We start from the raw sequence: 22,188 nt of genomic DNA on the forward strand, positions 1-22,188 counted from the left end.
AAACTCCCTACAAGTGACACCATTTTGGAAAGTAGACCCCCCTAAGGAACTTATCTAGATGTGTGGTGAGCACTTTGACCCACCAAGTGCTTCACAGAAGTTTATAATGCAGAGCCGTAAAAATAAAAAATCATATTTTTTCACAAAAATGATCTTTTCGCCCCCAATTTTTTATTTTCCCAAGGGTAAGAGAAGAAATTGGACCCCAAAAAATGTTGGCCAATTTGTCCTGAGTACGCTGATACCCCATATGTGGGTGTAAACCATTGTTTGGGCGCATGGCAGAGCTTGGAAGGGAAGGAGCGCCATTTGACTTTTCAATGCAAAATTGACTGGAATTGAGATGGGACGCCATGTTGCGTTTGGAGAGCCCCTGATGTGCCTAAACATTGAAACTCCCTACAAGTGACACCATTTTGGAAAGTAGACCCCCTAAGGATCTTATCTAGATGTGTTTTGAGAGCTTTGAACCCCCAAGTGTTTCACTACAGATTATAACGCAGAGCCGTGAAAATAATTTTTATTTTTTTTCTCAAAAATGATTTTTTAGCACCCAGCTTTGTATTTTTACAAGGGTAACAGAATAAATTGGACCCCAAAATTTGTTTTCCAATTTGTCCTGAGTACGCTGATACCCCATATGTGGGGGGGAACCACTGTTTGGGCGCATGACAGAGCTCGGAAGGGAAGGAGCGCCATTTGGAATGCAGACTTAAATGGATTGGTCAGCAGCCGTCACGTTGCATTTGCAGAGCCCCTGATGTACCCAAACAGTACAAACCCCCCACAAGTGACCCCATATTGGAAACTAGACCTCCCAAGGAACTTATCTAGATGTGTTTTGAGAACTTTGAACCCCCAAGTGTTTCACTAAAGTTTATAGCGCAAAGCCGTGAAAATAAAAATTCTTTTTTTTTTTCACAAAAATGATTTTTTAGCCCCCAGTTTTGTATTTTTACAAGGGTAACAGGATAAATTAGACCCCAAAAGTTGTTGTCCAATTTGTCCTGAGTACGCTGATACCCCATATGTGGGGGGGAACCACTGTTTGGGTGCATGACAGAGCTCGGAAGGGAAGGAGCGCCATTTGGAATGCAGCCTTAAATGGATTGGTCTGCAGGCGTCACGTTGCATTTGCAGAGCCCCTGATGTACCCAAACAGTACAAACCCCCCACAAGTGACCCCATATTGGAAACTAGACCTCCCAAGGAACTTATCTAGATGTGTTGTGAGAACTTTGAACCCCCAAGTGTTTCACTACAGTTTATAACGCAGAGCCGTGAAAATAAAACATCTTTTTTTTCCCACAAAAATGATTTTTAGCCCCCCAAATTTTTATTTTCCTAAGGATAACAAGAGAACTTGGACCCCAGAAGTTGTTGTTCAATTTGTCCCGAGTACGCTGATAACACATATGTTGGGGTAAACCCCTTTTTGGGCGCACGGGAGAGCTCGGAAGGGAAGGAGCACTGTTTTACTTTTTCAACGCAGAATTGGCTGGAATTGAGATTGGACGCCATGTCGCGCTTGGAGAGCCCCTGATGTGCCTGGACAGTGGAAACTCCCCAATTCTACCTGAAACCCTAACCCAAACACACCCCTAACCCTAATCCCAACGGTAACCCTAACCACACCCCTAGCCCTGACACACCCATAATTCTAATCCCAACCCTAATCCAAACGTAAATGTAATCCAAACCCTAACCCTAACTTTACCTCCAACCCTAGCCCTAACCCTAACCCTACCCCTCACCCTAACCCTAAACGTGACTGAAATACGTGTCACTAAAATACGTGTCACTAAAATACGTGGCACTGAAATACGTGGCACTGAAATACGTGGCACTGAAATACGTGGCACTGAAATACGTGGCACTGAAATACGTGATACGTGGCACTTAAATACGTGGCACTGAAACACGTGGCACTGAAATACGTGATACGTGGCACTGAAATACGTGGCACTGAAATACGTGGCACTGAAATACGTGGCACTGAAATACGTGGCACTTAAATACGTGGCACTGAAACACGTGGCACTGAAACACGTGGCACTGAAACACGTGGCACTGAAATACGTGGCACTGAAATACGTGGCCCTAAAATACGTGGCACTGAAATACGTGGCACTGAAATATGTGGCACTGAAATACGTGGCACTGAAATACGTGGCACTGAAACACGTGGCACTGAAATACGTGATACGTGGCACTGAAATATGTGGCACTGAAATACGTGGCACTTAAATACGTGGCACTGAAATATGTGATACGTGGCACTGAAATACGTGGCACTGAAATACGTGGCACTGAAATACGTGGCACTGAAATACGTGGCACTGAAATACGTGGCACTGAAATATGTGGCACTGAAATATGTGATACGTGGCACTTAAATACGTGGCACTGAAACACGTGGCACTGAAACACGTGGCACTGAAATACGTGGCACTGAAATACGTGGCACTGAAATACGTGGCACTGAAATACGTGGCACTGAAATACGTGGTACTAAAATATGTGGCACTGAAATACGTGATACGTGGCACTGAAATACGTGGCACTGAAACACGTGGCACTGAAATACGTGATACGTGGCACAGAAATACGTGGCACAGAAATACGTGGCACTGAAATACGTGGCACTGAAATACGTGGCACTGAAATACGTGGCACTGAAATACGTGGCACTGAAATACGTGGCACTATGACTGTCAGAAAATGTTCATTAAACGGTTAGGGGTGAGGTTAGGGGTAGAGTTAGGGTTAGGGTTTGGATCCCTTTATCACCTTGATGGTGGTGGGTGGCTTTTCAGTGTGTTTTCTGTTTTTTTTCGATAAAAATGCATGCGTTTTTAACGCAAACAAACGCATGTGCTTAAAAACGCAAGAAAATACTGCAGGTTGTATTTCTGAAAATGAACGCATGCAGAAAAAAACCGCATGCGTTTGAAAACGCGACCAAACGCGTACAAAAAAACCGCATGCGTTTTCAATGTCAAATATAGGGAAAAAACGCATGCGTTTTTTTGTGCAAAAAACGCTGCAGACAAAAACGCAAGTGTGAAACCAGCGACGCTTTTTATAGCAAAAAAGTTTTTGCATCTCCACATTTTGAGACCTATAATTTTTCCACATTTTGCTCCACAGAGTCATGTGAGGTCTTGTTTTTTGCGGGACGAGTTGACGTTTTTATTGGTAACATTTTCGGACACGTGACCATTTTTGATCGCTTTTTATTCTGATTTTTGTGAGGCAGAATGACCAAAAACCTGCTATTCATGAATTTCTTTTGGGAGAGGCGTTTATACCGTTCCGCGTTTGGTAAAATTGATAAAGCAGTTTTATTCGTCGGGTCAGTACGATTACAGCGATATCTCATTTATATCATTTTTTTATGTTTTGGCGCTTTTATACGATAAAAACTAAAATATAGAAAAAATAATTATTTTGGTATCGCTTTATTCTCAGGACTATAACTTTTTTATTTTTTTGCTGATGATGCTGTATGGCGGCTTTTTTTTTGCGGGACAAGATGACGTTTTCAGCGGTACCATGGATATTTATATCAGTCTTTTTGATCGTGTGTTATTCCACTTTTTGTTCGGCGGTATGGTAATAAAGCGTTGTTTTTTGCCTCGTTTTTTTTTTTTTTTCTTACGGTGTTTACTGAAGGGGTTAACTAGTGGGGCAGTTTTATAGGTTGGGTCGTTACGGACGCGGCGATACTAAATATGTGTACTTTTATTGTTTTGTTTTTTTTATTTAGATAAAGAAATGTATTTATGGGAATAATATATTTTTTTTATTATTATTTATTTAGGAATTTTTTTTTTATTTTTTTTTACACATGTGGAAAAATTTTTTTTTTACTTTTTTACTTTGTCCCAGGGGGGGACATTACAGATCATTGATCTGGCAGTGTGCACAGCACTCTGCCAGATCGACGATCTGCTGTGCAGGGCTGCAGGCTTTCCAAGTGTCTGCTCTGAGCAGACACTCGGTAAGCCACCTCCCTCCCTGCAGGACCCGGATGCCGCGGCCATCTTGGATCCGGGACCTGCGGCGAGGAGGGAGGTAGGAGACCCTCAGAGCAACGCGATCACATCGCGTTGCTCCGGGGGTCTCAGGGAAGCCCGCAGGGAGCCCCCTCCCTGCGCGATGCTTCCCTATACCGCCGGTACACTGCGATCATGTTTGATCGCGGTGTGCCGGGGGTTAATGTGCCGGGGGCGGTCCGTGACCGCTCCTGGCACATAGTGCCGGATGTCAGCTGCGATATGCAGCTGACACCCGGCCGCGATCGGCCGCGCTCCCCCCGTGAGCGCCGCTGATCGATGATGACGTACTATCCCGTCGGCGGTCATACGGGCCCACCCCACCTCGACGGGATAGTACGTCAAATGTCGGGAAGGGGTTAAGGGACTGAATAGTCACTGAGTTCCACACCCATGGGTGTGGAGGGCAGTGAATATTCATTCCCTTACGTAGTGGGCACACGTGGTTGCCCCGTCGCTGCAGCTGCTGTCACCGGATCAAAATGCTGTGAGGGAGCTCGGGGACGGTAAGTAGAATGGTTTATTTTTTTATGTTTTTTCTGATGGGGCCATGCGTACAAGGATATGGATGAAGAGCCATGCATACCAGGATAGGGATGAAGAGTCATGCATACCAGGATAGGGATGAGGGGGCCATGCATACCAGGATAAAGATGAGGAGGCCATTCATACCAGGATCAGTATGAGGAGCCCTGCATACAAGGATGGGGATGAGGAACCAAGCATGCCAGGATACAATGGGTACAGAAAGTATTCAGACCCCTTTAAATTGTTCACTCTTTGTTTCATTGCAGCCATTTGGTAAAGTCAAAAAAGTTCTTTTTTTCACATTAATGTACACTCTGCACCCAATCATGACTGAAAAAAAATAGAAATGTAGAAATTTTTGCAAATTTAATAAAAAAGAGAAACTGAAATATCACATGGTCATAAGTATTCAGACCCTTTGCTCAGACACTCATATTTAAGTCACATGCTGTCCATTTCCTTGAGATCCTCCTTGAGATGGTTCTACTCCTTCATTTGGGTCCAGCTGTGCTCAATTAAACTGATATGACTTGATTTGGAAAGGCACACACCTGTCTATATAAGACCTCACAGCTCACAGTGCATGTCAGACCAAATGAGAATCATGAGGTCAAAACAATTGGCCAAGGAGCTCAGAGACAGAATTGTGGCAAGGCACAGATCTGGCCAAGATAACAACAGGATTTCTGCAGTACTCAAGGTTCTTCTTAAAAGCACAGTGGCCTCCATAATCCTTAACCCCTTCATGCCGCGGCCCTTTTTCGTTTTTGTATTATTGTTTTTCGCTCCACTCTTTCCCAGAGCCATAACTTTTTTATTTTTCTGTCAATATGGCCATGTGAGGGCTTGTTTTTTGCGGGACGAGTTGTACTTTTGAAAGTCATCATTGGTTTTACCATGTCTTGTACTAGAAAATGGGAAAAAAATTCCAAGTGTGGTGAAATTGCAAAAAAAGTGCAATCCCACACTTGTTTTTTGTTTGGCTTTTTTGCTAGGTTCACTAAATGCTAAAACTGACCTGATATTAGGATTCTCCAGGTCATTACGAGTTTATAGACACCAAACATGTCTAGGTTATTTTTTATCTAAGTGGTGAAAAAAAATTCAAAACTTTGCTAAAAAAAAAAAAAAGTGCCATTTTCTGATACCCATAGCGTCTCCATTTTTCGTGATCTGGGGTCGTGTGAGGGCTTATTTTTTGCGTGCCGAACTGATGTTTTTAATGATACCACATTTGTGCAGATACGTTCTTTTGATCGCCCATTATTGCATTTTAATGCAATGTCGAGGCGACCAAAGAAACGTAATTCTGGCGTTTCAAATTTTTTTCTCACTACGCTGTTTAGCGATCAGGTTAATGCTTTTTTTATTGATGGATCGGGCGATTCTGAATGCGGTGATGCCAAATATGTGTAGATTTGATTTTTTTTTTATTGTTTTATTTTGGATGGGGCGAAAGGGGGGTGATTTAAACTTTCACATTTTTTTTATTTTTTTCATATTTTTAAAAACATTTTTTTTTACTTTTGCCATGCTTCAATAGCCTCCATGGGAGGCTAGAAGCTGGCACCACTCGATCGGCTCTGCTACATAGCAGCGATCTGATGTTCGCTGCTATGTAGCAGAAATGCAGGTGTGCTGTGAGCGCCGACTACAGGGGGCGCTCACAGCAGGCCGGCATTAGTAACCATAGAGGTCTCAAGGACCTCTATGGTTACCATCCTGATGCATCGCCGACCCCCGATCATGTGACAGGGGTCGGAGATGACGTCATTTCTGGCCACCCGGCCGGAAGCGCCGGTTAAATGCCGCTGTCTGCATTTGACAGCGGCATTTAACAGGTTAATAGCGGCGGGTGAAGAGCGATTTCACCCGCCGCTATTGCACGCACATGTCAGCTGTACAAAACAGCTGACATGTCGCGACTTTGATGTGGGCTCACCGCCGGAGCCCACAACAAAGGGGGAGACACGACATGCGCAGTAATAGTACGGCGCATTTCATGAAAGGGTTAAATGGAAGACGTTTGGGACCACCAGAAGTCTTCCTAGACCTGGCCATCCAGCTAAACTGAACAATCGTGGGAGAAGAGCCTTGGTGAGAAAGGTAAAAAAGAACCTCAAGTCGGGCCTTTATGGCAGGGTGGCTCGACAGAAGCCTCTCCTCAGTGCAAGAAATATGAAGGCCACATAGAGTTTGCTAAAAAAAACACATGAAGGACTAAAATAAAATTCTCAGGTCTGATGAGATGAAGATAGACCTTTATGGTGATAATTCTAAGTGGTATGAGTGGAGAAAACCAGACACTGCTCATCACCTGCCCAATATAATCCCAACAGTGAAACATGGTGGTGGCAGCATCATCATTCTATGGGGTGTTTTTCAGCTGCAGGGACAGGACAACTGGTTGTCATTGAAGGAATTATGAATGCTGTCAACTACAGAGATATCCTGGATGAAAGCCTCTTCCAGAGTGCTCTGGAACTCAGACTTAGCCAAAGTCTGCACATCAAGAACTTAAACATCTAGTACTTTGATGATTTTTAAGTATAGCACAAAGTCTTCTAGGCGTAGAAAGAACAGCTTGGCAACATATTGCAGCTTTTATCTTTTTCCATTTTTCAAGAACGACCTCTTTTAGAGCCTGGATGCTGGAAAGAGAGTGATGCTCAACTTGTCTCTTCAAAACTCCCTATCACTTATTCGGCTTTTCATTCGGTTTCACCTTGTTCTTCTTCAGAAATGCAACACATATGTTTTGATCATTGTCTTACTTGAAAAGTGCACATCTACCAAGGGCACTGAGTGATGGTTGCATCTTCTCCTTCAATATAGAGAAGTACGTCTGTGAATTCATTAAACCATCAATGAAATGTAGCTTCCCCAACATCAGGAGCAAACAAGCATCCACACATAAGGACACTGCCACCATCATGTTTCACTGTAGACACCATGTGCTTAGAAAAATGTATTTTAAAAAAATGCAGAGTGCCTACAGAGAAACATGGTGGTAGTTGTGTCCTTATGTGTGTGTTTCTATCATATAAGATATTATAAAGTGAGGAGCAATAACCAATTGGTTTTGGGTGCTTTTTATTTTTTGCATGGAAAGGTTAAAAATCATGTGCGTTCTCATTCTTCTTTACCTATGCAGCCAGTATAATTAGACAGGGTTTCTAGGAAAAAGTAGAGATACACATAAATGAACAGATTAGGTAGGTATCACGAGAATATTTTTAACTGCATGCTCTACACCATATAGGTTAGTGAATTGCAAAAATACACTGGTATCATAAAAATGCTGTAAATTTTAAATGTGAATGAGTACTAGCCATATAGAGAAGATTTTACAATATCGTATTCACGTGTTACAGAGTTTTTCCATACAGAAACTGATCTGTGGGGCAGAAATTTTAAAATTTCTGTAGCAAGTTTAGACCCCTTTAATGTAGAGGGATAGAATCTGAATATGGTCCATTGTGGACATGCTTCCAGACACCGCACATCAATGTTTAGATTTTATATATTGGTTAGCTTATACAACGTGAACATTGTAGTCTCCTTTCTATACTCTGCGCCATCTGCAACCTTATCGTTGTCCAAGTTCGGGTGTCCACCTATTAGTGTCACCACATTTTGAGTATATAAAGGGGTTGTTCAAGCTTATGATATCGATGACCTATCATGAGGCGGATTTTTATGTCTGAGTATTATATGGCTAAATGAGACTACTGTATAATAGGATAGGGGAGCATATTAAAGGATGGAGGACCAGGACGAGGGAGCATATACCAGAATGGAGGACCACATATCAAGACTAGCTGTTGTGTAAGTTCTGTGCCCGGGGTAGGGAACATTTTTACTGGTACATTTTTGAACTATCTTAAAGGGAACCTGTCACCAGAAATAGTGCTGTTAACCTGCAGATATGCGGTTAATCTGCAGGTTTACAACGTTATTATGCTGACCAGCGCCTGCACGCAGCCAAATGCAGCAGGGAGAAAATGAACTTTATTCTCCACGCATTTGGCTTCAGTCATGGGGTAGGAGGCACTGTGGGTTCAGCCGTTTCTCTGAGAATACAGAACCACGGCGGTCACAGTGCTCCTGAACCTGACTGACAGCCGACTTCAATGTACAGGGAGTGTCAATGAGAGTAGGGGGCACAGTTACAGCGGACGTTCTCTATACTCAGAGCAGTGACTGAACCCGTGGCACCCCACATGCTCAACTGAAATGAATTCTGGCGGGAAGAATTAAGTTAATTTTCTCCCCACTGCATTCAGCTGCATGCAGGCACTATGCAGCATAATAACCACATATCTACAGGTTTATAGCTTTCTTCTGGTCATAGGTTCCCTTTAATTTTGTAGTACAACACTTCAATACAATGGTGCTGGAGTCAGCGCATGTGCACACCGGGCTATCATGTGCCATTTTATTGAAGACACTGCATTTGCGAATTTACAGATACGGTATCTTAAAAAAAAATTGGCTCCGCAAATGTACCAATAAAAATGCTTGTCACCCAGGCATAGAACGAGTTCAATAGCTAGTTTATTAACCCCTTTGTGACATCGGACGTACTATCCCGTCGAGGTGGGGTGGGCCCGTATGACCACCGAAGGGATAGTACGTCCAGCGCGATCAGCCGCGTTCACGGGGTGAGCGCGGCCGATCGCGGCGGGGTGTCAGCTGACATCCGGCACTATGTGCCAGGAGTGGTCTCAGACCGCCCCCGGCACAATAACCCCCGGCACACTGCGATCAATCATGATCGCAGTGTTCTGGCGGTATAGGGAAGCATCGCGCAGGGAGGGGGCTCCCTGCGGGCTTCCCTGAGACCCCCGGAGCAACGCGATGTGATCGCGATGCTCCGAGGGTCTCTTACCTCCTCCTCCCTGCAGCAGGCCCGGATCCAAGATGGCCGCGGCATCCGGGTCCTGCAGGGAGGTGGCTTCACAGCGCTTGCTCAGAGCAGGCTCCGGGAAGCCTCCAGGAGCTGTGCACGTCAGATCGCCGATCTGACACAGTGCACAGCAAAGTGTCAGATCGGCGATCTTACACTATAACATCATGCCCCCCACCCCCACCCCCCCGGGGCAATGTTATAGTGTGAAAAAAAAAAATTTCACGTGTAAAAAAAAAAAAAAAAATTTCAAAAAACAAAAATGCAAAAAATATATATATATATATATTGTTCCTATAAATACATTTCATGATCTAAATAAAAAAAACAATAAAAGTACACATATTTAGTATTGCTGCGTCCGTAGCGACCCGACCTATAAAACTGTCCCACTAGTTAACCCCTTCAGTGAACATCGTAAAAAAAAAATAAAAAAAACGAGGCAAAAAACAACGCTTTATTTTCATACCGCCAAATAAAAAGTGGAATAACACGCGATCAAAAAGACGGATATAAATAACCATGGTACTACTGAAAACGTCATCTTGTCTTGCAAAAAATGAGCCACCATACAGCATCATCAGCGAAAAAAAAAAAAAGTTATAGTCCTCAGAATAAAGCGATGCAAAAATAATTATTTTTTCTATAAAATATATAAACAAATATTGTCACCGGCGCTCTACACAAATGACTATGGCGTCTAGATGGATGCCTATCGTAATAACCCAGCTGCTGGTAACCTCAGAACATGTGCCAATTCTGTAAGAAACAAATATATACTAATAACTGGTACCGCGCTTAGGTTATACAGGTGGCCTATGCCTAATCATCGGAGTACAATAAACCTGAATATGTTGGTGAATGTACCTCCCCCTAAAAACAACAGTGCACTACAGGTGCTACTAGAGGCCACCAATGCGACCTAGAAGTACTGTGTCACACACCTTACACCTGCCAACACCGTATGTGCGGATGGATTCAGCACAGATACATGCAACGATCAAAAAATACAAGTGGACCGGAATCCCTTACCATGTGCTGTAACTGTTTGCGCTCTCTGCTGTTCCTGGTAAGTGTCCCTGGGGATGTGTGATGTTCCGCAAATGCTGCGGTGGGTACGACCAGGAAGTATTCTTGGAAGTTGTGGCCGAGGAGTGGGGTCCACAGGAGTACGGGCAAACGGGGCTAGGATTAGATGCCGCTACTGAGTGCAGAGCCAGGTAACGTCCCGGCCGGAGGCGCTCCTGGTTGCACTAGGAAGTAAAGATGGCCGACGCTGACAAGCAGCGTGTGACGTCACAGACCTATGGAGCCTCACTAGGATCAAAAAGACAAACCTACGCGTTTCGAAGGGTTAACGCCCTTCTTCATCAGGGTTACAGTCCCTGTTGAGAGCTCCTATGCTATATATACCTTTACCAGCCCTATAAGTCCGCCCCCTGCAATGAACTGACCACTTCAGTCAAAATAATGATCGGTAGCACAGAATGACACCACATTAATGTATCCTACCACCCATATATCTATAGTTCTGGGCTGTCAGATATTAATCCTTATTGGAGATGTTTTCTTGCATGCAATCACGTGTGCCCCAAGAGAATATACTATGTGCAAAAGAAAAAACTTTTTATATAAATACACACATATGTAAAAATGTGTACATATACACATACGTACAACCATAAATAAAAAATGTTTAAAAAATATAACTTTATTTTTAAAACCAATTAAAATATGCTACAATACCCTAGCACAACTACAAAAGTTTAAAAAAACTTAAAAAATGTAAATATCACACCCTGTTATCATAATACTAAAAATACTACACGATTTATAAGTATAGGACATATATAGGCCTGTATGCGTGGATACAATCTTGCACACCCCTATCTCCATTATACGTGCGTTTAACTGCATAGAGATTGTGTATAGCATTTAGCAGTATGTACTATATTCCTGAGAGGGGATACCATCCATCGTTATATTTGAAACCTCAAAAGGCATTTTATAGCTATATGATACATATAATGTTCCACCTATCCCATTAAAATGCATATAATTCAAAATCATGGTTCAGGCCCCTAGGGGTAAGGCAGTCTAGTCTGAATATCCATTCCGACTCTACTTTAGACATTTGCTTCAAGAAGTTTCCCCCCCTCAGATTATGCCGTACTTTTTGTATTCCACAAAATTGTACATCCTTTATATTCCCATTATGTACCTCTTTAAAATGGCGGGATAGGGGATGACCCAGGAATCCCTTATGAATGTTCCTTAGGTGCTCCTTGATACGTACCATTAATTTTCTCTTTGTTCTGCCCACATACAGTTTCCTGCAAGGACATCGAATCAAATAAATGATTCCCGTGGAATGACATGTAATTTTATCTCGAATATTGAATGTCTCCATGCCGGCGGAATCTCTAAAAGTAGTTTGACAACTACTTTTGGTGCCTGTATGGATACAACAGTAGCACCTCCCACATGGCATGAAACCCCCGTCAGATCTAGATTTCTGATTGCCCAGCGGGCCCTGATCATTATAGGCCAATTTGGCTGTGGGGGCCAGCAGATTGTTCAACGTCTGAGCTTTTTTATACACAAACCTCGGGTATAGAGGTAGATGTTCCCCTATGATCCTGTCCCTCTGCAAGGTTGCCCAATGTTTGCGGACAATCCCCTGAAACTGCTTGTATCCTGTATGGAACTGCGTTATGATGGGCAGTTGTTTGATCTGTTCAGGAATAGATGCCGTTCCTTGGGGATCGGGACTAGGTTTCTTTACCAATACACTCCTGGGTATGGACCTTACTTCATTAGCTGCCTGTTCGACCAGTGGCAGAGGGTAACCTTTCTCCAGGAATTGTTGTGTAAGGCGCTCGGATTCTTGATCATAATCCTTCATAATAGTACAATTGCGCCGAATCCTGGTAAATTGTCCCTTCGGAATATTTGTAAGCCACACCGGGAGGTGGCAACTGCTGGTGTGGATGAAACTATTCGAGTCCACCTCCTTCCGGTAACATTTTGTGTGGAGGTGGCCCTCTTCAATGAAAATAGTCAAATCCAAGAAATTGATGGTACTGCTACTTACAGTGGGTGTAAACTCCAGGCCAAAATTGTTGGTATTCAGGCTACAAATGAATGAGTCCAGGTCTACCCTGGACCCCTCCCAAATAAGTATGACGTCATCTATAAATCGGCGCCATAACACCACCCCTGTACGAAGCTGACCTTTGTCATAGATGGCTGACTCCTCCCACTTGGCTACATATAGATTGGCAAATGCAGGGGCAAAACGCGTCCCCATAGCCGTGCCCCATTGTTGTAGGAAGAAACGGCCCTCATACATAAAATAATTATGTTCAGCGATGAACATAATGCACTCCTGTATGAATTCAATTTGGGTTGTTGAATATGTGCCCAACTTATGGAGGAAATGTCCAGACGCCTGGCAACCCAATTTTTGATTGATGACAGTGTTGTTTTTAGGGGGAGGTACATTCACCAGTTATTAGTATATATTTTTCTATAAAATAGTTTTTATCGTATAAAAGCACCAAAACATAAAAAAAGATATAAATGAGGTATCGCTGTAATCGTACTGACCAGAAGAATAAAACTGCTTTATCCATTTTACCAAACGCAGAACGGTATAAATGCCTCCCCCAAAAGAAATTCATGAATAGCTGGTTTTTGGTCATTCTGCCTCACAAAAATCGGAATAAAAAGCGATCAAAAAATGTCACGTGCCCGAAAATGTTACAAATCAAAACGTCAACTCGTCCGGCAAAAAACAAGACCTCATATGACTCTGTGGACCAAAATATGAAAAAATTATAGCTCTCAAAATGTGGTAACACAAAAAATATTTTTTGCAATAAAAAGCGTCTTTCAGTGTGTGACGGCTGCCAATCATAAAAATCCGCTAAAAAAAATGCTATAAAAGTAAATAAAACCCCCCTTCATCACCCCCTTAGTTAGCGAAAAAAATTAAAAAATTAAAAAAATGTATTTATTTCCATTTTCCCATTAGGGTTAGGGTTAGCGCTAGGGTTAGGGCTAGGGTTAGGGATAGGGATAGGGCTATGGTTAGGGCTAGGGTTATGGCTAGGTTTAGGACTAGGGTTAGGGTTAGGGATAGGGCTAGGGCTAGGGTTAGGGATAGGGCTAGGGTTAGGGCTAGGGTTAGGGTTAGGGCTAAGGTTAGGGTTAGGGATAGGGCTAGAGTTAGGGCTAGGGTTAGGGATAGGGCTAGGGTTAGGGATAGGGTTAGGGTTAGGGTTACGGCTAGGGTTAGGGTTAGGGCTAGGGTTAGGGCTAGGGTTAAGGCTAGGGTTAGGGTTATAATTTGGCAAGAAATTGGTTAATAGCGGCAGGTGGATCGCGATTCCACCTGCCGCTATTGCGCACACATGTCAGCTGTACAAAACAGCTGACATGACGCGACTTTGATGTGGGCTCAGCGCCGGAGCCCACATCAAAGGGGGAGACACGACATGCGTAAAACTTGGTTTCCGCTAAGTTTTTGTTCCAAAACCAAAGCAAAAAAGCTCACTGTGCACATACACTAAAGGGATTTTTCATTACTATGATATTGATGTCTTATCCTTTGATAGCTCATCAAGACGAATATTGTTGGGGACGACGCACTGGGTTGTGGTTGCTGTTGAGAACAGCAGCTCAGTTCCCATTCCATTGATGATCAGTTGTAGATGAGGTATGTGTATACTGGCATACCAGGACATATGAGCAAACGTGTAGGCTTCCACGCTTTATTCTTCAGCACATGATCCACCACTTAGTCTCTGCTAGTGATAAGCGAATGATCACCAAACATAAATTCAGCACGAAAATGGCACATTCAGATTCATGATTGGAAACACAATCAAAATTTTATTAAATCTGAAGAAATCAGTAACATTCAGTAAAAGTGGGGGAAAATATTTGTGTTGCCACAAAAGTATTTTCAGCACTTTTGCAATGATAATGGTGGTGTATTATGAGCATTTGGCACGTGTTTGATGAGGGGAGGGATTTGCAGAGCTCAGAGGAGCGGCGTTCTTGTAAACAGTCATTTTTTTTCCTAACTTTATGTGTGCACATTGCAGCTAGTCAATCAGGGCGCAGGAAACACCCACAATGTCCTCACACAACAGCTTGTGTCACTGGCTGCTGAAATCACATGTGCCTCTCCATATAAATAGCAGACATCTTGTTTTAGTGCCATTCTGATACTGTAAGCAGGGTCGGACTGGCCTAGCGGGGTGCCAGGGATTTCCCGGTGGGCCCCTGGAGAAAAGGAGAGGGGAGGAAGGAAAAAAAAAAAAGGTTGGGGGCCCTTTAAATGTGGGCGTGGCTAAACAGCCGCAAAGCACAGACAGTGGAGAGCTGGGCCAGGAAGCAGGAGAACAGCAGGGGGTCGCACAATCAGCAGCCTCACAGCTAGCAGACTCGGCCACAGCCGCGTCTGCTTAAAGTGACATCATTCCGCGAGCCCTGCACTGCTGCTTCCGGTATACGAGTGCAGTGCTTCAATAATGCCTGTGCTGGGCTGGAGATAAGCCAAGGTAGGGTACTAACGCCCTGAATGTGTGTGTATGGTTATATATGGATTGTATGCATATGCCTGTATGTATACATGGTATATGTGTGTATGTACATGCCTGTATATGTATGCATGGTATATGTGTGTATATATACTCACGCATATGTCTGTGTATGTGTGTCTGTGTCTGCATGCACGTGTCTGTGTTTACATATGCATTTCTGTGTGTATGTGATTGAGTGTCTGCATGTGTGTGTGTGTGCCTGTCTTCCTGCGTGTGCTTGCAGGTGTCTAGTCTGTGTGCATTTCTGTCTGTCTTCACGTGTGTGTGTGGGTTTGTGCTTGTCTGAGCGTGAATTTCTGTGTGAGTATCTGTGTGTATGAGCATGACTGTCTGCGTGTTTACGTATGCACTTTTGCGTGCATAAGTGCGCTTGCCTGTGTGTATATGTGTGTGTGCCCCCATTTCTGTGTGTATGTGTCTACTAATGCATGTCTTCGTGTGTGTGTGTTACGTGCTTCTGTATTTCTTTGTGTGTCTTTGTGCTCTTAAATATTTTAATTGGGGAGAGATGGGGGGAGAAATTTTAGGATACAATATGCGGAGAATGTGGGAAGAAACAGTGCTGTGAATGAGGCGAGGGGGGAATGGGTGCGGGAACAGAAGGGAGATGTATGAGGAGACAATATGGAGAGTGAGAGGAGACAGCATGGGGGAGAAAAGAGTGAGGGGACACAGAACTAGGTATGGGGGGACAGTGTGAGGGCACAGCAAGGAGGGAATAGTATGCTGTAGAGCGGTAGTGTTATGAGGGGGCACAGTATACAGACTGGGCAGTATAGGGGGGACACCATGTGAGAGGACACTGTGAAGAGGAGGCCCAGTATAGAAAAACAGAGCTCAGTGTGGAGGGCATGTACCATAAGAATTATAGATTGAGTAGGTCATATTTAGCGCAGGGAGTATTGTGAAAGTTAGTAGTCTCCGCATAGGGCAGATATTTTTATTTAGGAGCATTGTAATGACTCTGCTATTTTTAGGGGCGTCGTGTGGGGATATGCTGCAGAAGACCAGAGAAGATGGAGGTCGACGGAGAACAGCTGTGGATGAGAAGAGTCATGGAGTCTGGACAAGATGGAGATGAAAAGAAAGAGAAAGACTCTAACCAGAAAAGATGTCACAGGTAAGATACCTGGATGTGAATGTTTATTTGTGATCCAGCCTGCGTCTCATCAGTGCTGTGGTTCCTTTATGGTCCGCAGGCTGATGACTGATGACAGCAACTCCCAGTATCTCCATTGTTAAGGAGATACTGGGAGTTGTAGGTTCATGTGATATAAATGTATATTGGGCTGAGTTAACACTACAATTGATGTACCATGTACTGATGTTGGTTCAGGTGATGTATTCTGTATACTGGCGTGTTTGTGCCTGTCTGTGTGTTTGTGCCTGTCTGCGTGTTTGGAATTATACGTATCTTTGTAAGATGTGTTTTCTGGAGTGTAAAAACATTTGTATGTTTGGACACATTTACTCAATCTATTCGGGCTCTTTCACATGTTAGGGAATTCCATTTGTCTTTCCATGTTTAGGAACAGACAAGTGAAATTTTCTAACCCTGACATAACTGTCACCTTAGGGATGTGCTTGCATGGAGTGGGTTCAGGAGCTGAGCCTGCTCCATACCAGGCAGATGTCGGATGTGATACACAGCGACGTCTGCCTGTAACAGCAGTGATCAGAGCTCGCCTTGATTGCTGCTGTTTTAGGTATTTAAATGCCCTTGTCAATCACTGACAGCGGCACTTAGATGGCACAATGGCCGGTGCCTGCACTCACCTGCATCCATCAGCCCCCTGTGACGCAGTTGTAGGTTGCTGATGGGTGTCACATGCTGCTGCCATCTTAGTCCTCAATGAAGCCCGGCCTGAGGTTGGGCTCCCTGGATGATGTCACAATTGGTGTCGGGACGTTATTACAGCACACGCACTTTGTAGTAAGCAGTGACTATAATTTCTCCTTCCTTGCAGCGGCCCATCACAGGAAGTGACTGGCGGAAGGGAGAATAAAGCTTAAATTTCTCCCTGCAGCCATCGCATTCCCATTATGCCGGCTAACCAGGCTTTAAACCCCATTTACCTGCAGATTAACCCTATATCTGCAGATAAATAATGTTTCTGAAGATGACAAGTTACCCTTAAAGGGACTCTGTCAGTGCAGAATGCTAGCCCCCCCCCGCCAAAAAATGAAATAATGGGGGGGTCTCATGGCATTGCAGATCTTAGGAATATTGTTGTTATCAGATATGCACATTGGTCTTTAATTTAGGGTTCAATCTCAGGTCAGTTTAAATGTCCATGGTGAGCTATTTTTAGAAGCTCTGGTTTTAACTGGTGTTTTTGGCGCCCATTTCAAAGGATTTTTATTGGTGGTTATGGTTGTTGGGCAGATTTATTCTGCTATATATTTGCCAGCTTTTACCAGGGAACATCATTCCGCTGGAGAAGTGAAGAAAAGAAGAGCCCACCCTCCCTCCCCTTTTCTTTGTTAAGTCCCCGTCGTGATGTTCTTGTTTGTGGGAAAATCGCCCATTGGTATGGGCGGATTGGATTTGGTATTTTTATGGAAATATGGAAGTTGTGATTACATTATTTATTTTGTTTGTAACTGGTTTAACCCTAAATAAACATCACGGCCATTTTTCTTCCACTCAATAAATTCTGTGTTGTGTTTTTATTTATTATTTAAGGAATAGATCTTGTAATGCCATGACTGTTCAAACTAAGTCCTGCCAATTGGTGATTCATGGCGTGGCCAATCATATACATTCACCTTCCCACCTGTTTGTATTCTATCATTCTCCACCCCCCTCTAATGTGCTTGACAGCTCTGACTTCATAGAGTCAGAGAAGGATGGAAATGGATGGGAAACAAGCAAGTGGGAAGGTGTATATAAACGATTGGCCGCCATGAAGATCTGAGCTCCTGTGCTTGGTTTCAATAGTCATTCTGTGCCGACAGAGAGCCTTTAAAGAGGTGTGCGATACACCTGAAAGGTTTCACTGTGACTCAAAACATTGTACAGTATATAATGCACCCAGCATTATATATGAGAATATATCTGTATAATGTCAGCACGATCCTCCTCCAAAGCGGGTCCACTGTGGGATACAAGCAACGGGCATCCCGCAGCGGACTCGCTAGTGTGAAATTACCATAATGGTGTTAAGGCCCCGTCTCACTAAGCGATTTACCAACGATCACGACCAGCGATACGACCTGGCCGTGATCGTTGGTAAGTCGCTGTGTGGTCGCTGGGGAGCTGTCACACAGACCGCTCTCCCCAGCGACCAACGATCAGGGGAACGACTTCGGCATCGTTGAAACTGTCTTCAACGATGCCGAAGTCCCCCTGCAGCACCCGGGTAACCAGGGTAAACATCGGGTTACTAAGCGCAGGGCCGCGCTTAGTAACCCGATGTTTACCCTGGTTACCAAAAAAAACAAACACTACATACTCGCCTTTCGGTGTCCAGGTCCCTTGCCGTCTGCTTCCTGCTCTGACTGAGATCCGGCCGTACACTGAGAGCAGAGCGCAGCGGTGACGTCACTGCTGTGCTCTCACTTCTCACTGTACGGCCGGGAGTCAGTGAGAGCAGGAAGCAGACGGCAAGGGACCTGACGGACATCAGAAGGCGAGTATGTACTGTTTGTTTTTTTTTACATTTACGCTGGTAACCAGGGTAAACATCGGGTTACTAAGCGCGGCCCTGCGCTTAGTAACCCGATGTTTACCCTGGTTACCAGTGAAGACATCGCTGGATCGGTGTCACACACACCGATTCAGCAATGTCAGCGGGGCCTCAACGACCAAAAAAAGGTCCAGGCCATTCCGACACGACCAGCGATCTCGCAGCAGGGGCCTGATCGCTGGTACGTGTCACACATAGCGAGATCGCTATGGAGGTCGCTGTTGCGTCACAAAACTTGTGACTCAGCAGCGATCTCGCTAGCGATCTCGCTATGTGAGACGGGGCCTTTATCCAGGGGTTCTGTTACAGGGAATCTGTCACTGATTTTATGGTTTCATAACTAAGGGAAACAAACTAGTGACAGATCCCGATAGCAGAATGCGGGGTCTCTCAGTTGTACCACAATCTTGTATTGGAAGCTCCAGCATGTAATGATGAGTCCTGAACATTCATGAGTTCCTGACTTTCTCTGTCCTCCGCTGCTAATTCGGTTTAAAAAAGAAAAAAAACAAAACTGTAAATCAGGGGCCAGGTGTAGAGAAAGCCGGGAGCTCAGGAACATCCGGACTCATCATTCACTGCTGACAGAAACTTATTTTCCTAATGAGGTATATTGTAAATATGAATAATATCCCTGTTCGTATATTATATAAAAAAAAGTTTATTGAAGCTGTAGAGTGGGCCCCTAGAGTTATTTCTCCTGGTGGGTCCTAGGCACCCCAGTCCGACCCTGACTGTAAAGGTATGTGCACACGCTGCGGATTTTGCTGTGTATCCGCAGCGGATTGGCCGCTGCAGATTCGCTGCAGTTTTCCATGCGTTTACAGTACCATGTAAACCTCTGGAAAACAAAATCCGCAGTGCACATGCTGGGGAAAAAAACGGGCGGAAATGCAGCGTTATTTATTCCGCAGCATATCAATTCTTTGTGCGGATTATGCAGCGGTTTACACCAGCTCCATAATAGATATCCGTAGGTGTAAAACCGCAGGTGAAATCCGCAGAAAAAACACAGTAAATCTGCATGCGGATTTGCCAAAATCAGTCCGGAAAAATCTGCAGAGTAATCCGCAGCGTGTGCACATACCCTCCTGATGCTGGCACTGTTAGCAGCAAGACTTTAGCTAGTCAGCTACACGGTTATATATCAATCAGACAGTTTAGCTAGCTACTATCCAGTGTGGCTGTTAAATTTACCTTGCATCATTTTTTTTTTTGCCACAGACAAATCCAGCAGTGCACATGTCCTACAAGTGTGTTGTGCACTGCTTCTATTTTGCTCCATGCACGAGTATGGCATTCTAAATGATATTTTTTCACTAGCTAAATGTGAAAGAGCCTGCTGTATCCCACCTTGTCATTTTGTGCTGTGGTGATATGAAAATGCTGACCTAAGGCACATTAAAGGGAACCTGTCACACTGTTTTTTCGATATGAGATAAAAATATGGTTCAATAGTGCCTGAGCTCTGCTTTACATCAGTACCTTTCATATCCCCCGATTCCCCACCTTTGCTGAGAAAATACCTTAGTAATCTCTCCGTTTTCGTATGTCAATCACCTCGGTCCGGTCTGTTGAAGGATTTGTGCCAGGTTTTAGATACGGTTTGCATTAATGCTGTGGAGTCATGTTTGTTTTATACCACTTTTTGTTTTGCATTTTTTGCAGCGCTTCTGGTAGGCGAGATTGTTTCAGCAAAAAAGGCTATGCCGTCGGGTTTGTTGTTTTCTGACGTGTCTATACATGAATCTTATTTGGTCTTATTTATTAGGAGATCTAAAACAGACCAGTTGGGCAAGGGAGCTAGTATCCGTTTAAATTCAATTCCTGACTCTCCCGTTTGCCCCTGTGGCTTGTGCGGAAAATTGGTTAAAATTTAGGCCATTCATCTCTGGTCCATTTTTTATTCACTCAAATGGTGAGCCAACCACTATTTTCCAGTTTAACACAATATTAAAAAGATGTCTGGGTAAATTAGGAAAAGGTCATCTTAAAATCTCATCACATTCATTCAGAATCGGTGCTGCAAAGGAAGCAGCTAGGTTGGGTCTCAGAGATGGTAAGATTATGCAGTTAGGTAGATGGGACTCTAGAAGATTCAAATTATATATTTGTCTGGATCTTTATGTTTATTAAAATTTGATATTCCATTTGCAGATCATTTATCCGTTTGGATCATTGGACATTCTTTTATTTTTTGGGCTCGGAAGAGAGCTTGTCAAAGGTCTTACACTGAAAACCTTTCTTTTAATCCCTGTTATCTACAAGTCTTTTGGCACAGTATCAGAGGTATGAAATGGAAGGATTTGGTTTCCGAGTTAGTAAAATTGGCTGCCAAATTTCCGTTACCTGACTTAGTCATTATTCATTTGGGAGGTAACGATATTGGAAAAAACAAAACTGTGGACCTCCTTGCTCAAATGAGGAATGACTTTTCTTTTTTAAAACTTAAATTTTGCAACACTTCTTTTGTTTTTTCCTGAAATCGTCCCGAGGTTACTTTGGCCCACTCCAAATTTATTTTTTCTCGACAGGATTAGAAGAAGAATCAACAAAGAAATGGAACGTTTCATGTTTTTGGTTGAAAGTTTCTCTTACAGGCATTTGGATCTAGAAGGTTTTACTCCAGGACTTTATCGAAATGATATGATTCACTTGTCTGACATAGGTCTAGATATTTTTATGATTGAGCAATGGCTGTGGTGTTTTGGGGGGCCATGCCTCTTTGAGCCATGGTGTGTGGGAAAATCGCCCAATTTATTTGGGTGGATTGGTTTGGTATGGTCAATTTATTGGCAAACGGTTATGAGATTATTTATTTATTGCAAAGTATTTTTATGGTTACCCTGAATAAAACACCACGGCCATTATTTATCCATATTTGGTGTCTGTGTTTTTTATTTATTAAAATTATGGGTTTTGTGTTACCATGTGAGCACACACCCTAGGGTTAAGCAAGAAATCAAATTGGGAGCCAGTTTGTCTCCATTATATTGTACTTTTCTGCTGAGATATATACTTTATTATTGGAGTTATCTGGTATTAATGGCTTTTACATAAATTACAAATTATGAAAATCTCTACAACTAAATGGACAAACTGCTGTGTTTTTAATCCTTGTGCAGAATTTGTACTTTGGTCATACTAATAATAAAAAGCATAGATGGACACATGTATCACAGTTTCTACACTAGTATGTGAAATGTCTGGAATGAGCTGGTACAGATTCACATTTTCCTTTATTCCAATTTCTGACATTAATTATAGGTAAATTTATAAGGCGCAGTGTCCACCAGCCAGCAGTTGGGCCCAATAATAATGCATAGATTTGTAATGGTAATTTAATTAGATTGTCTGTACAGTTACACCACATTTATCACAACATTTGTGTC

The 22,188-nt window shown here is 43.4% G+C and overlaps 1 long non-coding RNA gene across 1 annotated transcript in view; it reads left to right on the forward strand.

The window, feature by feature from the left end:
- The first annotated feature begins 14,951 nt into the window (after positions 1-14,951).
- The window catches only part of LOC143768563 (uncharacterized), a 74,020-nt gene continuing 66,783 nt past the window's right edge, over positions 14,952-22,188 (forward strand). The window contains exons 1-2 of the long non-coding RNA XR_013213944.1: positions 14,952-15,065; positions 16,085-16,227. This is a non-coding gene — a long non-coding RNA (uncharacterized LOC143768563). The remainder of the gene's footprint in view (positions 15,066-16,084; positions 16,228-22,188) is intronic.

The sequence above is a fragment of the Ranitomeya variabilis genome, chromosome 4 (genome assembly GCF_051348905.1).
Source record: "Ranitomeya variabilis isolate aRanVar5 chromosome 4, aRanVar5.hap1, whole genome shotgun sequence".
NCBI classification, from domain to species: Eukaryota; Metazoa; Chordata; class Amphibia; order Anura; family Dendrobatidae; genus Ranitomeya; species Ranitomeya variabilis.